Source organism: Vidua macroura, chromosome 13 (assembly GCF_024509145.1).
Source record: "Vidua macroura isolate BioBank_ID:100142 chromosome 13, ASM2450914v1, whole genome shotgun sequence".
Lineage (NCBI taxonomy): Eukaryota > Metazoa > Chordata > Aves > Passeriformes > Viduidae > Vidua > Vidua macroura.
Window position 1 is genome coordinate 20,604,666 of NC_071583.1, and position 12,107 is coordinate 20,616,772.

A 12,107-nucleotide genomic window follows, 5' to 3' on the forward strand; every position below is an offset into this window, starting at 1 on the left:
TCAGGGCCACTTACCTGTTTGTTTGTGCCCTTCTTCTGAGGGGGGTTCAGCTTGCCCCGGGGCCGTTGCGTTGGTGCCGGCTTTCCGGGATCCTGAAGCCGCTCCTGTTTTTGCGCTTCCCGTACCGCCGCCACCAACACCCTTGCTTGAGCCTTTTGTTTGTCGTCGTCCCGCCTCATGTAAACCTTCTGTGCCTCCCTTAGCAATTCTTGGAGGCTTTTCTCTTGCCATATCTCTATTCTTTCTAGCTTTTTCCACATGTCCTCCCACGTTTTAGCAATAAATTGTGTTTTTAACAAAATAGCCCCAAGCAGAAAATTAGGGTCAGTGCCTGAATACATCTGGAGACTTTTTCTTAACCGTTCCAGCCATTTGGTAGGTGTTTCAACCCTCCCCTGGCATTCCCCCAATGCTTTACTGATGTTCTGCCCCTTTGGTACCGCCCCCTCAATTCCCTGTGTTACCATGTTCCTCAGCCCTATCATTTTGAGCCGATCCTCCTCCGACTGGGCATTCCATGATGGCCTCTGTTCAGGCCACCTCTCGGCCCCGCTCCCCCCACCCGGGGATTCCTGTGTTCCCAATCCGTTATTGCAGCCTGCCGTATCATGTCCCCTTCCTCGGTGTTGAACAACGACCTCAGAATGGTGCAGATAGCATCATATGAATAGATACCGTTCCCCAAAAACTCATCCAGCCTCTCCGCCACCCCCAGAGGGTCATCCATTAATTTCCCCGTTTCCCTTCTGAAGGCTCTTACGTCTCCCATATTGATAGGCACATTTACATGCCCAATGTCTCCGGGAGCGGTTGGTACTTCCCTTAGGGGTAGAGACCGGGTCTGTCCCCTTCCCCCTCACTATCACCATGGTTCTCCCTCCGCGTCTTGCGACGCGTCCTGCTGGCTGGAGGAGAGGCAGTTTCGCCGGCAGGGAGTGTGTGCCCGGGGCCGTCCGCCTGCTGTGGCACAGGCGGGGGCTGAGAGGGACCCGGCGGGTCCGGCACCGCCAGAGCCGGGGGCTGTATATTACACGGCGGTGCCTGTGCCTGTGCGGGTTGAGGCGGGTGATCCACTGGAGCGGGCACTGGGGGCTGGACCTGGTTTAGGTATGGGGGTGGAAGGTTGTCCAAGGGCTCCCAGGTCTCACGCTGATCTATGTTAACACCCTGAGTTCGGACCGGGAATAGCCTGACACCAGCATATTCCCACAATCTGGCATAGTCCAGCTCCTCCCCTTCTGGCCCGCTTTCTTCATATATACCATCGTATAAGGCCTGACACATTCTTGTATCAAATGTGCCAAACATGGGCCAAAACTGCTATTTCCCAATTTCCATGTTCCCCCATACCTCCACACAGTAATGTATCATCTTTTCCTTAGATTTCCTCCGTCTCTGGGGGCAGTGCTCCCAATGCTCCAAAATCCACCCCAATGGGCTTCCCCTTGGGATTTCTGGCAAACAGTCCTGCTGCCCTTTACCAGGTTTCCCCTGGGATTTTCCCTGAATTTTACTCTTTTTCTGCCCCATACCTCAACAAGCCTGCTTACCTTAATTCCTTTACCAAAGTCCTTGAATCCGTCCTGGATGATACTGAGGTTTTAGCCTGTCCCGATTGAATGTTACCAGCCTATCACTCACAGCAAACCGCTCTGTGGACCAGCAACTGGTGGTGAGCTCTCTTACCTTTTCCCCGGACTTCCAAAGTCCTGGACCAAAGAGGTTTACTGTTGTAGATGTCGGCGAACCCAATGGGAAGAACGATGATGTCCAACTCCACCTCAGAAGGCCGAACGATTTCTCCACCATAACTATGCTACAACACACCAATATGCTATATAAAAGAGGATACCAAACACTACATGCCACTTTCTCTAACCATCATATCTAACTCCTCACAACTCGTGACCCTGTTCTCCAGAGCCCAGACACAGGTGGATCCAATTGGCTGTCAGGCCCAAACAATCCACCATGATCCAACCAAGCGCTCACTCTGGGTAAACAATTCTCCAAACACATTCCACAAGAGAAAAACAAGGAGCAGAAATAGAAATTGTTTTCTCTTTCATTTCTCTCTGTGCATCTCAATAAAAAATCCTGAGAGAGAGAGAAATGTGCTTGCCACATATCACCGTTTTAGTATAAATTTAAAAATAATAAAATAAAAACTGTCTCTGCAATTCTTCTGCAGGGTCCTGCAAAAGAGAACAAACACATCTCAAGAAGTCCCCTCATCAATTTGCTAGTTATCAATCAAAAGCCAAATCAAATGCTGATGTGGAATGTTCAACGAGATCCTTTACCTGCAAACCATCTATCAAATCTCTAAAACAAAACTTACAACATAAAAACCCAAACAACAATTAAAAGAATGCTCAAATTTCAAGTCCAAACAACTGATTCTCGGGAGAAGGTGTCCATTGATTGGAAACGTTGATCTTGACATCCTCAAAAGTCCTTCTCAATGCTGAAACAGAGAACTGCTGAATCCTGAAACAAAACAACTGAAGGAAGTTCAAACAACAATTAAAAACCCATAAACAAAAACCAAATGTGACATCATATAATTATCTAATACCAAAACACTGAATGTCATCCCAGAGACTGCAACAACTGATAAAACCAACTCTGGGCTGATTGTCAACCATGCAAACATACCTTTCTTGTGCAAAAACCATCACCAAATTAAAAAAAACCTGAAAAAATCTCTGAAATGCCATGGCCAAAACTCTTAAATCAACCACTTTTTTTCTTGTTTTTTTGTCTTTGCAACCACCTCGATCTAATTAATCTTAAATCTAATTTTTTTTTTTGTTTTTTGGGTTTTTTTTTTTTTTTTTTTTAATCTCGGAATCAGAATGCCCAGCAAGTAGCAGGCTTTAAGACCCTGCGCAGCTGGCGGCCCCGGTCCATGCGGACGGAGCCAAGATCCCAAACCCGGCCGTGGGGCGCACGGGGCCCTCCGGCCGGGGGGCTGGACCAATCGGTCCCAGCCCGACCGGCGGGGCGGGATCTTCATCTTTACAGCCCGCCCCCACCACGCGGCCAGTGTCACGGCAAGTCTTCCGGCATTGTGTTCATCCCGCACCGCGCCTGGCCGTGGCCGCAGCCACAGCCTCTCAGGACGCGGTTGGCCCCGCTCCTCAAACGAGGGCATGGCACAAGAACTGCCCCAGGGCTCAGCAGAGAAGGTGTTTTTCCCAGAGAAATGTTGATTCTCAGGACCTGCGGCACGGTTGGGCCGGCACGCAGCTCTCTGACCCCTGGCCGCAGCACCCCCACGCTCTCCGGGCACAAGACCAGCGGCAGCATTCCCAGAACTCATCCCCCCCGCCCCCCAAACGTGAGCGGGAGGGGCGAGGGGCCTCGAGCTCCGGCGAGAAGCCCCCACCCAAGCAAGAATTGGACCAAGAAAAACACTGTTCCCCAGAAAGGCACTAAACTTCATAACTTTCACTTTCGCGGCAGCTGCTAGGAGCTGCCGAGGAGCGCCAGCAGCAGAGAACAGGCTGGGAGGGGACCCCGGGCTGATTGGAGACGGCGGGGTCCGCTCCAACGCGGCCCCAGGCTGCTGCTGCTCGCTGCTGTTGCTGTTGGCAGCGCCTGGCGACCCGGCGAAAGCCGCGGGAGGCGGCGGGGCAGCCGGGACCGGCGGGGCCGGCGCGGGGGCCGCTGCGGGCGGCGAGGCGCGCATCACAGCCGATGTCGGCGGCGGAGCCGGCGCGGGGAGGTCCTCGGCCGGCGCCGCAGGCTGGGGGTCTTCTATATCATCACAGCTCGCATCGGGAACAGGCTCCGAGCCGGCGAGCGGAACCACCGGCGCGGCGGAACCGACCGCTGTGGAGGGATCGGCCGCTGGCGCAGGGGGCGCAGCCGCCGCCGCGGGAGCGATGACGGGCAGTGCCGGAGGCGGGGCTGACAACTCCGAGGCAGGGGCCGGCGCGGGAGCCGGCGCAGGCGGCGTCTCCGCCCCTGCCGAGGTGGCTTCAGGCTGGCTCTCAGCGGCGGCTGTGTCTCCCAGCTCCGAATGGGCAGGAGGAGGAGGAGGAGGAGGAGGAGGAGGCACGGCTGCAGGCGGGGAAACCGGCGGGCGCAGCGGCGTCTCCGCCTCCGCCGGGAGCGGCCCCGCACCCTCCGAAGGGACGTGGAGGCGGGGCTCACACGCTGCAGGAGGAGGAGGTGGAGGAGGCTCCCTCTGCGCAAAAGCAGAAGAAAACTTCTGAGCCACGGACAAAGGCACTGCCCCCCCCTTTTCGCGGGGGGGCACCTGCAGCAAAGGCTGGATTATCGGAAAAGGGGTCCATTTCTGGACTATCGGAAGAAGCTCTAAATAAACTTTCATGTATCGAAACGCCCAGAGATCTCGCATGATGCTTTGCCTGATGAGGAAATACAGGGATCTCCAAGCCTCTGTATTCAGGGAAAAAGCCAGATCCCCGAAAAAAAACACGACTGTCTGCATATTCAAGAAACTCCAAAAAATCATCATCAGGGATAGAAATTCCATTGACCCGAGCCAAATCTCTCCAGAGGGCAAGTATAGGGCCATGTACACAAGACAAACCAATGTCGAAATCTGCAGACATCTCTTCCCAAGGTTAAAGTCCACCCCAGATCAGGGTAGTACTATTATCAGAAAATCAGTACCTTTCAAAGGAAGGCAGAGGCGTCCAGTTACGGCAAACTGCTCGGGGCTGCACCTGGTCCTATAGAAAGGGTTCCCACGGCGTCTTACCTCCCCTATCCCTCCCAGGGACGTCGGACATGCCTTTTCAAGAGGTTTCACCTCCTTTCCTGTGTTAAATCACGGCTGTGGACCGATCCAGGTCCTGGTTCTTCATCCAACGTTCGGGGTCACCACTTGTAGATGTCGGCGAACCCAATGGGAAGAACGATGATGTCCAACTCCACCTCAGAAGGCCGAACGATTTCTCCACCATAACTATGCTACAACACACCAATATGCTATATAAAAGAGGATACCAAACACTACATGCCACTTTCTCTAACCATCATATCTAACTCCTCACAACTCGTGACCCTGTTCTCCAGAGCCCAGACACAGGTGGATCCGATTGGCTGTCAGGCCCAAACAATCCACCATGATCCAACCAAGCGCTCACTCTGGGTAAACAATTCTCCAAACACATTCCACAAGAGAAAAACAAGGAGCAGAAATAGAAATTGTTTTCTCTTTCATTTCTCTCTGTGCACCTCAATAAAAAATCCTGAGAGAGAGAGAAATGTGCTTGCCACAGTTTACCAGTTCTCAAACACCCGAGAACATACCCTCCCTCATCAATCTGCCCGTGATCGAACCCCTGAACTCCCTGAGTTGCACGCTTTACGTGTAAAATGAGATTTCCCCATTCCGTTTGCTTCCCCCGCAACCGACCACTTTCCTCGTGGAAGAGTGGAACTGCGATCGTCTTGGGGCCTCTCTCACCCCGTGACAATGTCACATCTCACACACACGCTCGATCACCCCTCACTCAACCATGCGATACTTACGGTCCTTTTTCCCGTGTGGATTCTTCATGCACGTAGATTTTTATGAGTGAAAAAAATTAACCGTGGCCTCGGAGATTCTGCTCTGAGTTCCCAAGAGCTCTGGGCCCGTTTTATCCCCCTTTTTTGATAGTGGCTCTGGCTCCGAATTCAAAATCTGTTTGGTTCTACGGGACTCCCCAGTGCCCTCCGGCCGTCAAAATTGGCAGGGTGCCGCCCAGAAAAAAAAGGGTTTCCCCAGACCCCCAAATCAGATCACATCAAGGCTCACCAAGATTGTTATAAATGAATGCTCCAATTTATTAATTTTAAAAAATGTATTTATTGGACCAAATAAAAATTTAAAGAATAACAATGAAAAGCCACTATCCAAAAAAAGGCAGTGCTGAACCCGGGTATCAGCACTTCGGTGAGACACAGGTTTGACCGCTACAGCAGAGGGTCCCCTATGCTTCACGCCGACTGTCCTGCCCGAGCAATTTTTATACGGTTTTTCTTGCCCGAGGCAGAGTCCCTTTTCTTCCTTTTTGGACTGCACATATTCAGGTGGAGTTCTTTCTCTGTGGCAAGTTGAACAAAACACGTCCGGAGAGTGATGAGCACCCATGATCGCATTCCCGGAATTCGGCATTGAGATGTATCTCCGCGATGGCTCCAGCTATCTCAATCTCAGATATTTATCGCGTATTCTTCGTCCCAGGTGTTCCTCAGACCGCCTTGATGGACGATCCATCTCTGGGCTGGCCAAGTTCATTTGATTGTAAATTAAGTTCTCCCTCCCTTGTCCAGGTGGTTTTGACATTGTGTTGCAATCTCTGTCACTGGCATGTGCGTTTTAAAACTTCTTATAAGAGTATATCTTAACAGTACATGACAATAAAATATACAACAATCTTCTTTGCACGGATTATCATATACATCTAGAACATCCTCATCTTTCCAAAATTCCTGTGCCTATTTAAGTCCAGCCTGGGATGGTGCCCCCATTTTTAGTTCAGTTCTGTAGCGATTTATCCCCAGCAATCCTGCTGACCACATCCATTTCAATGCTGCAAAAACCTAACTCTGGGCTGCAGTATGTGAATCATGCTCTGGTGTGTGAGGTGGCAGAGCACCAGAGGAGGCATTCTTCAGAAGGGACATTTGGTAGATTAGTGAAGTGACTGTCAGAACCCGGGCTCGTTCTTAGAACGCCTGCGCCACACCAGGAGTGCGGAACTGCCTCGGCAGGGGGATTTACCAGAGGCAGAACCTTTAGAGCCACTTGCTGGAAGGTGCCAGAAACAAGCCACAACAGGGACCAGGCAGAGGAGAGAGGAGGCAGCTCTCCGTCTTGAGGTTCCACAAGAAAGGGTTTATTTCAGGTGAAAAGAACAGAAACAAAGAGCCCCGGGCACTCCTGTGCAAGATACAAGTCAGGGGGCGCATACAAACAGCTAACCAACAGGGAATCCTCAAAGGAGGAGTGGGGGGATTACACCAAGTGTCTGGAGCCAGTTGGGGTAGGAGGGTGGAGAGGATGGGCCACATGGGCCAGTGGGGCTTCGAGGAATAGGGGAATTCCAAAGGGGTGTTGCAATCAGGGATTGGCCCCATGTGAAAGTGGCAGGGAAGGTTCGGGGACCAAGGGACTGGGTTGCTATGACAGGCAGGGAAAGAGCTGAACAAGAGGTGGGGAATGGCATGAGGGTCAGCTTTGAGGGAGGGTAAAACCCAGGGGCAAGCAAACTCAGGGTGAAAATTGGGGTACAACAGAACGAACCACCTAACAAGGAAACAATAAAATAAATTTGTACCGTAACAATCAAGAGCGTCTCCAGGCACACAGTCTGACCAGCCATGTCAGCAGGCAAAATAAAGGTTTTGCTGAGCAATGGCCCTTGGATGAAGCAAAACATTTACAATCAGAGCAGTCCATTTGTACAGATGGGGGTACACTCTGGGGGTACAGCCAATGCCATGAGGTCACAGCAGGCTCTGGGGTCACAGCAGGCTGAGGTCACAGCAGGCTCTGAGGTCACAGAGGTGCCAGAGCCCCGTGGCTGCACAGCACCACAAGGACCGAGCAGTCAGTCCTTGAGCACAACTGTTGCAGCAGCAGCGGCAGTGGCAGCAGTGGTGCTGACATTGGGACAGCGGTGTCAGGACAGCGGTGGCAGCAAGAGCTGCGGGACTGGCAGAGGGCGAGGCACCATGGCCCTTGCTCTACGCCTCTTCCTCCTGCTTCTCCTGGCCGTGGCCCTGCCTGCCAGGGCTGCCCAGGCTGCTCCGTTGCAAGCGCGGGGAGCAGGTGAGCCGGCAGCCTGGCTCCCCTTTCCCGGGAGAGCGCTCCCTGCTTGCCGGGAAGCGCTGGGGGATGGTTTTCCCCTGGGCTTTAGGGAGGGTTTCCGCTGTGGAAGGGAGAGAGTCCCAATGGGCCCTGGGCTGCTCCACCCTCCCTGCCAGGGATGTTGCACAGGGCCTGCAAGGAGGATGGAGAGTGACCAGGAGCCAGCACAGAGCTCCCCAGGCCCCTGTGCAGCTTTGGCCGTGTCCTTTCACATCTGGCTGCCACGGCCTTACCCAACTGCCTTGCAGTGCCCCGCTCCCAAAGACAGAAGGGGATCCCAGTACACCATGGAAATGGTTCTGATCTGTGCTCCCTTCTAGACTGGGATCATGACTTGGATTATTTGGAAGTCCTGATGAATGACGGCTTGAAGTTCTTGGAGGATGTTGGAGGCAAGTTTTCAGTGTGCCTTTCCTGAGAGAATAACCAGTGTCAATGTGACAAGAGCTCACTCATGAGCCATTTCCCTTAACATCATCTTAAGTTTGAAGGAAACTGGAAGCCTTGCCCTGCTCCCTTCTGGAGCCCAGAGCGATCCCACAGGATCGCTGTCAGTGGGAGGAAGGAGCATTTGGCTGTCCATCTTCCTCCCATGTGCAATGCCAGTGTGTCCTTCCGTGTGCTCTGTGCAGCCACGGAGGAGAGCAGAGAGGGAAGGGGCCGGGCTCAGGGCTGCGCCCCCGGGCTGAGCCTTGGGTGCAGCCTGAGGATCTCCTACAGCGCCACGGGAGCTGTTCTGTCCTGCCTTTCTTTGCAGCTGAACCTGTTGCTGAAGGTGATGCAGCTTCCCAACCCATACCCAGTACTGACCCTCTGGGAGATGCTGAGGGTAGGTCAAGGCCTTTCCCCCTGGGAGAGCTGCCAGCTCAGAGCCCAAAGCTCGGCCAGGGGAGCATTGCTGCAGGTGCCAGGACAGAACCATGCACGTGTGTGCCCTCGCCCTGTACCATCCCCTCAGCGCTTCTGCGGCTCAGTGCTGCTCGTGCAGATCTGCAGAGATGACAGAAGCTCCTGTGGCTGTTGAGTTACAGGTGTGTCGGCAGAGAGGACTTTCCCAGGACCTTTGATGGAAGTTGCACACAAGCCCAGCTCCCATCACAAGGGTGAGTGGTGTGTCCCTGCTGACCCCACAGGCTGTGCACTGGTTTTGTGGCATCCAGTCCTGGGAAATGGAACTACTTTCTGTTAAGGTCCTCCGAGAGGGAAGAACAAACCTAGAGGAGAGAAGGAATCGCTTGAGTCAAACAACATCCTGAAACAAATAGTGGAGAAACTGCACAAAGAGCATGGTGAGAGCATTTCCCTCAGCCTTCCCCTGGGACTCAGCAGCTGGGGGTGTTCCTTCCACATCTGGACACGCCGTGCCTGGCACAGCGGGAAGGGATCCATGGCAGCCTGGCTGCCCCGCTGCTGCTTTCACGGCCTGCAGGGCTGTTTCCCAGCCTGGCCTGGCTGCAGCTTCTCCCCAGCCGCTGCAGGAAGGCATTTGGCAGCAGCTGACAGGGAGCCCAAACTGCACCGTGGGCCGTGCACACCCTGAGATCCCCTGCAATTTCCCAGTCTTTGGGTAGATCAGGTTTAGGGGCTGTTTGGAGAAGGGACCAGCATCCGACTGTCCCAAAATCCTGAGTGTTTTCCGATCCTTACCCATGCCTTTCACAAGTATCGCCTCCTGAAGCTGTCACTTTCCCCATTCCCAAAAGGGAATGTTTCCATCTGATCCAGCTGTCTCTTTTCCATTCTCCAGAGATGGAAGGAGAGGCTGTGCAGAAGGAAGCATTTCCCAGAGGAAGCAGTGATTCTGTGCCAGCCTCTGCTGCAGGAAGGGAGGCGATGCCAGGCACAGTCACTGGAGGTAATTGCTGTGCCTCTGGGCCTGAGCCCTGCTGAGGCTTGAGCTGCCCTCTCTGCTGCTTGGCAGTGCGGGCACAGCCCAGACAAGATCGGCACAGCCAAGAGGAATTATCCTGAGCAGGCTCAGGGCACTCGGGTACTGAGCAGTCCTGCTGGGGTCCCTCTGTGGGAGACACATCCCGAAACCTGGGAGAGACTGCACAGGGTGACCATGGTGGGGAAAGGGCAGAGGGCGAGAGCAAGGCTCCAGTGTGTCCTGAGAGGGACTGGCTATGGGCCCGTGGGCTGGGGGAGGTGTCCTAGCAGAAGGAGGGCAGGAGGGACAGAGGGAGGGAGGGAGGGAGGGAGGGAGGGAGGGAGGGAGGGAGGGAGGGAGGGAGGGAGGGAGGGAGGGAGGGAGGGAGGGAGGGAGGGAGGGAGGGAGGGAGGGAGGGAGGGAGGGAGGGAGGGAGGGAGGGAGGGAGGGAGGGACAGTTGTGGCACTGCCTGCTGCAGTCTTCCCCTGGCCTTTAGGGAGGATTTCCTCTGCATGAGAGTGAGAGACTCCCATTGGGCCGTGGGCTGCTCCAGCTGCCCTTCCAGGGATGTTGCACAGGGCAGGGAAAGAGTGTGGAGAGTGACCAGGAGCCAGCCCAGAGTTCCCCAGGCCCCTGTGCAGCTTTGGCCATGTCCATTGACATCTGGCTGCCACGGCCTTACCCAACTGCCTTGCAGTGCCCATTTCTCAGAGGCAGAAGGGGATGCCAGCACACCCTGAAAAATGTTCTCATCTGTGCTCCGTTCTAGATGAGGTTGATGGGAAGGCTCCTCCATTAGCTTGGCTGAATGAAGTTCTGAAGCCCTTGGAGCCTCCTGCAGGTATGTTCCCACTGTCCCACCAAGGAATAATTGCTGACAGCCTGCCAGGACAGGTGACAGAAGCTTCTCTGGCTGTTCAATTACAGCTGTGTCTGCAGGGAGGAATTTTCCTGCCCCTTTGCTGATTGCTCCACGCAAGCCTGGCTCCCTTCGCAGGGGTGAGTAGTGTGTCCCTGCTGACCCCACAAGCTGTGCACTGGTTTTGTGGCATCCAGTCCTGAGAAATGGAACTACTTTCTGTTAAGGTCCTCTGAGAGGGAAGAACAAACCTAGAGGAGAGAAGGAATCACTTGAGTCAAACAACATCCTGAAACAAATAGTGGAGAAACTGCACAAAGAGCATGGTGAGAGCATTTCCCTCAGCCTTCCCCTGGGACTCAGCAGCTGGGGGCTTTCCCTGCACATCTGAACATGCTGTGCGCGGAACAGTGGGAAGGAACCCATGGCAGCCTTGCGGCCCCACTGTTGCTTTCACACCTTGCAGGGCTGTTTCCCAGTCCCCAGCCTCTGCATTTGGCACCAGCTGACAGGGTGGCCAAACTGCATCACGGGCCATGCACATTTTGGGATCCCCTGCAATTTCCCAGTGTCTGAGCAGATCAGGAGGCGCAGCTGATTGCAAGGGTGTGCTACTGACAAGGGAGTGCTCTGGCCCAGTGACAAGAGCTTGGGACATTTCCTGATCCATATCAATGTCTTTGACAAGCCTTGCCTCCTGAAGATGCCCCCTCCCCAGTGAGGAACAGCCCCCCTGATCCAGCTGTGCCTCTTCCTTTCTCCAGAGATGGAAGGAGAGGCTGTGCTAAAGGCTGAGTTTCCCGGAGGAACCAGTAGCTCATTGGCAGCCTCTGCTGCAGGAAGGGAGGCGATGCCAGGCACAGTCACTGGAGGTAACTGCTGTGTCTCTGGGCCTGAGCCCTGCTGAGGCTTGAGCTGCCCTCTCTGCTGCTTGGCAGTGCAGGCACAGCCCAGACAAGAGCGGCACAGCCCAGGGGAATTATCCTGAGCAGGCTCAGGGCACTCGGGTACTGAGCAGTCCTGTTGGGGTCCCTCTGTGGGAGACACATCCCGAAACCTGGGAGAGACTGCACAGGGTGACCATGGTGGGGAAAGGGCAGAGGGCAGGAGCAAGGCTCCAGTGTGTCCTGTGAGGACCTGGCTATGTCCCCGGGGCTCTGGGAAGTGTCCCAGCAGAAGGAGAGCAGGAGGGACAGAGGGAGGGAGGGACAGTTGTTGCACTGCCTGCCGCAGTCTACCCTTGGCCTTTAGGGAGGATTTCCTCTGTGGGAGGAAGAACGCCCCCAGCACCCTGGGCTGCTCCCGCTCCCCCTCCAGGGATGTTGCCAGGGCAGGGAAAGAGTGTGGAGAGGACCAGGAGCCAGCCCAGAGCTCCCCAGGCCCCTGTGCAGCTTTGGCCATATCCATTTGCATCTGGTTCCCACAGCCGTACACAACCCCCTTGCAGTACCCAGTTCCCTGAGGCAGAGGGGGACTCCAGCACACCATAGAAATGGTTCTGGTCTGTGCTCCCTTCTAGACTGGGATCATGACTTGGATT

The 12,107-nt window shown here is 54.6% G+C and overlaps 1 long non-coding RNA gene across 1 annotated transcript; it reads left to right on the top strand.

The window, feature by feature from the left end:
* Positions 1–9,588: 9,588 nt before the first annotated feature.
* On the top strand, positions 9,589–10,694 carry LOC128813730 (uncharacterized). Its single transcript, XR_008439146.1, has 3 exons — positions 9,589–9,692; positions 10,478–10,549; positions 10,636–10,694. It is a non-coding gene; the product is annotated as an uncharacterized LOC128813730 (long non-coding RNA).
* Positions 10,695–12,107: the final 1,413 nt, after the last annotated feature.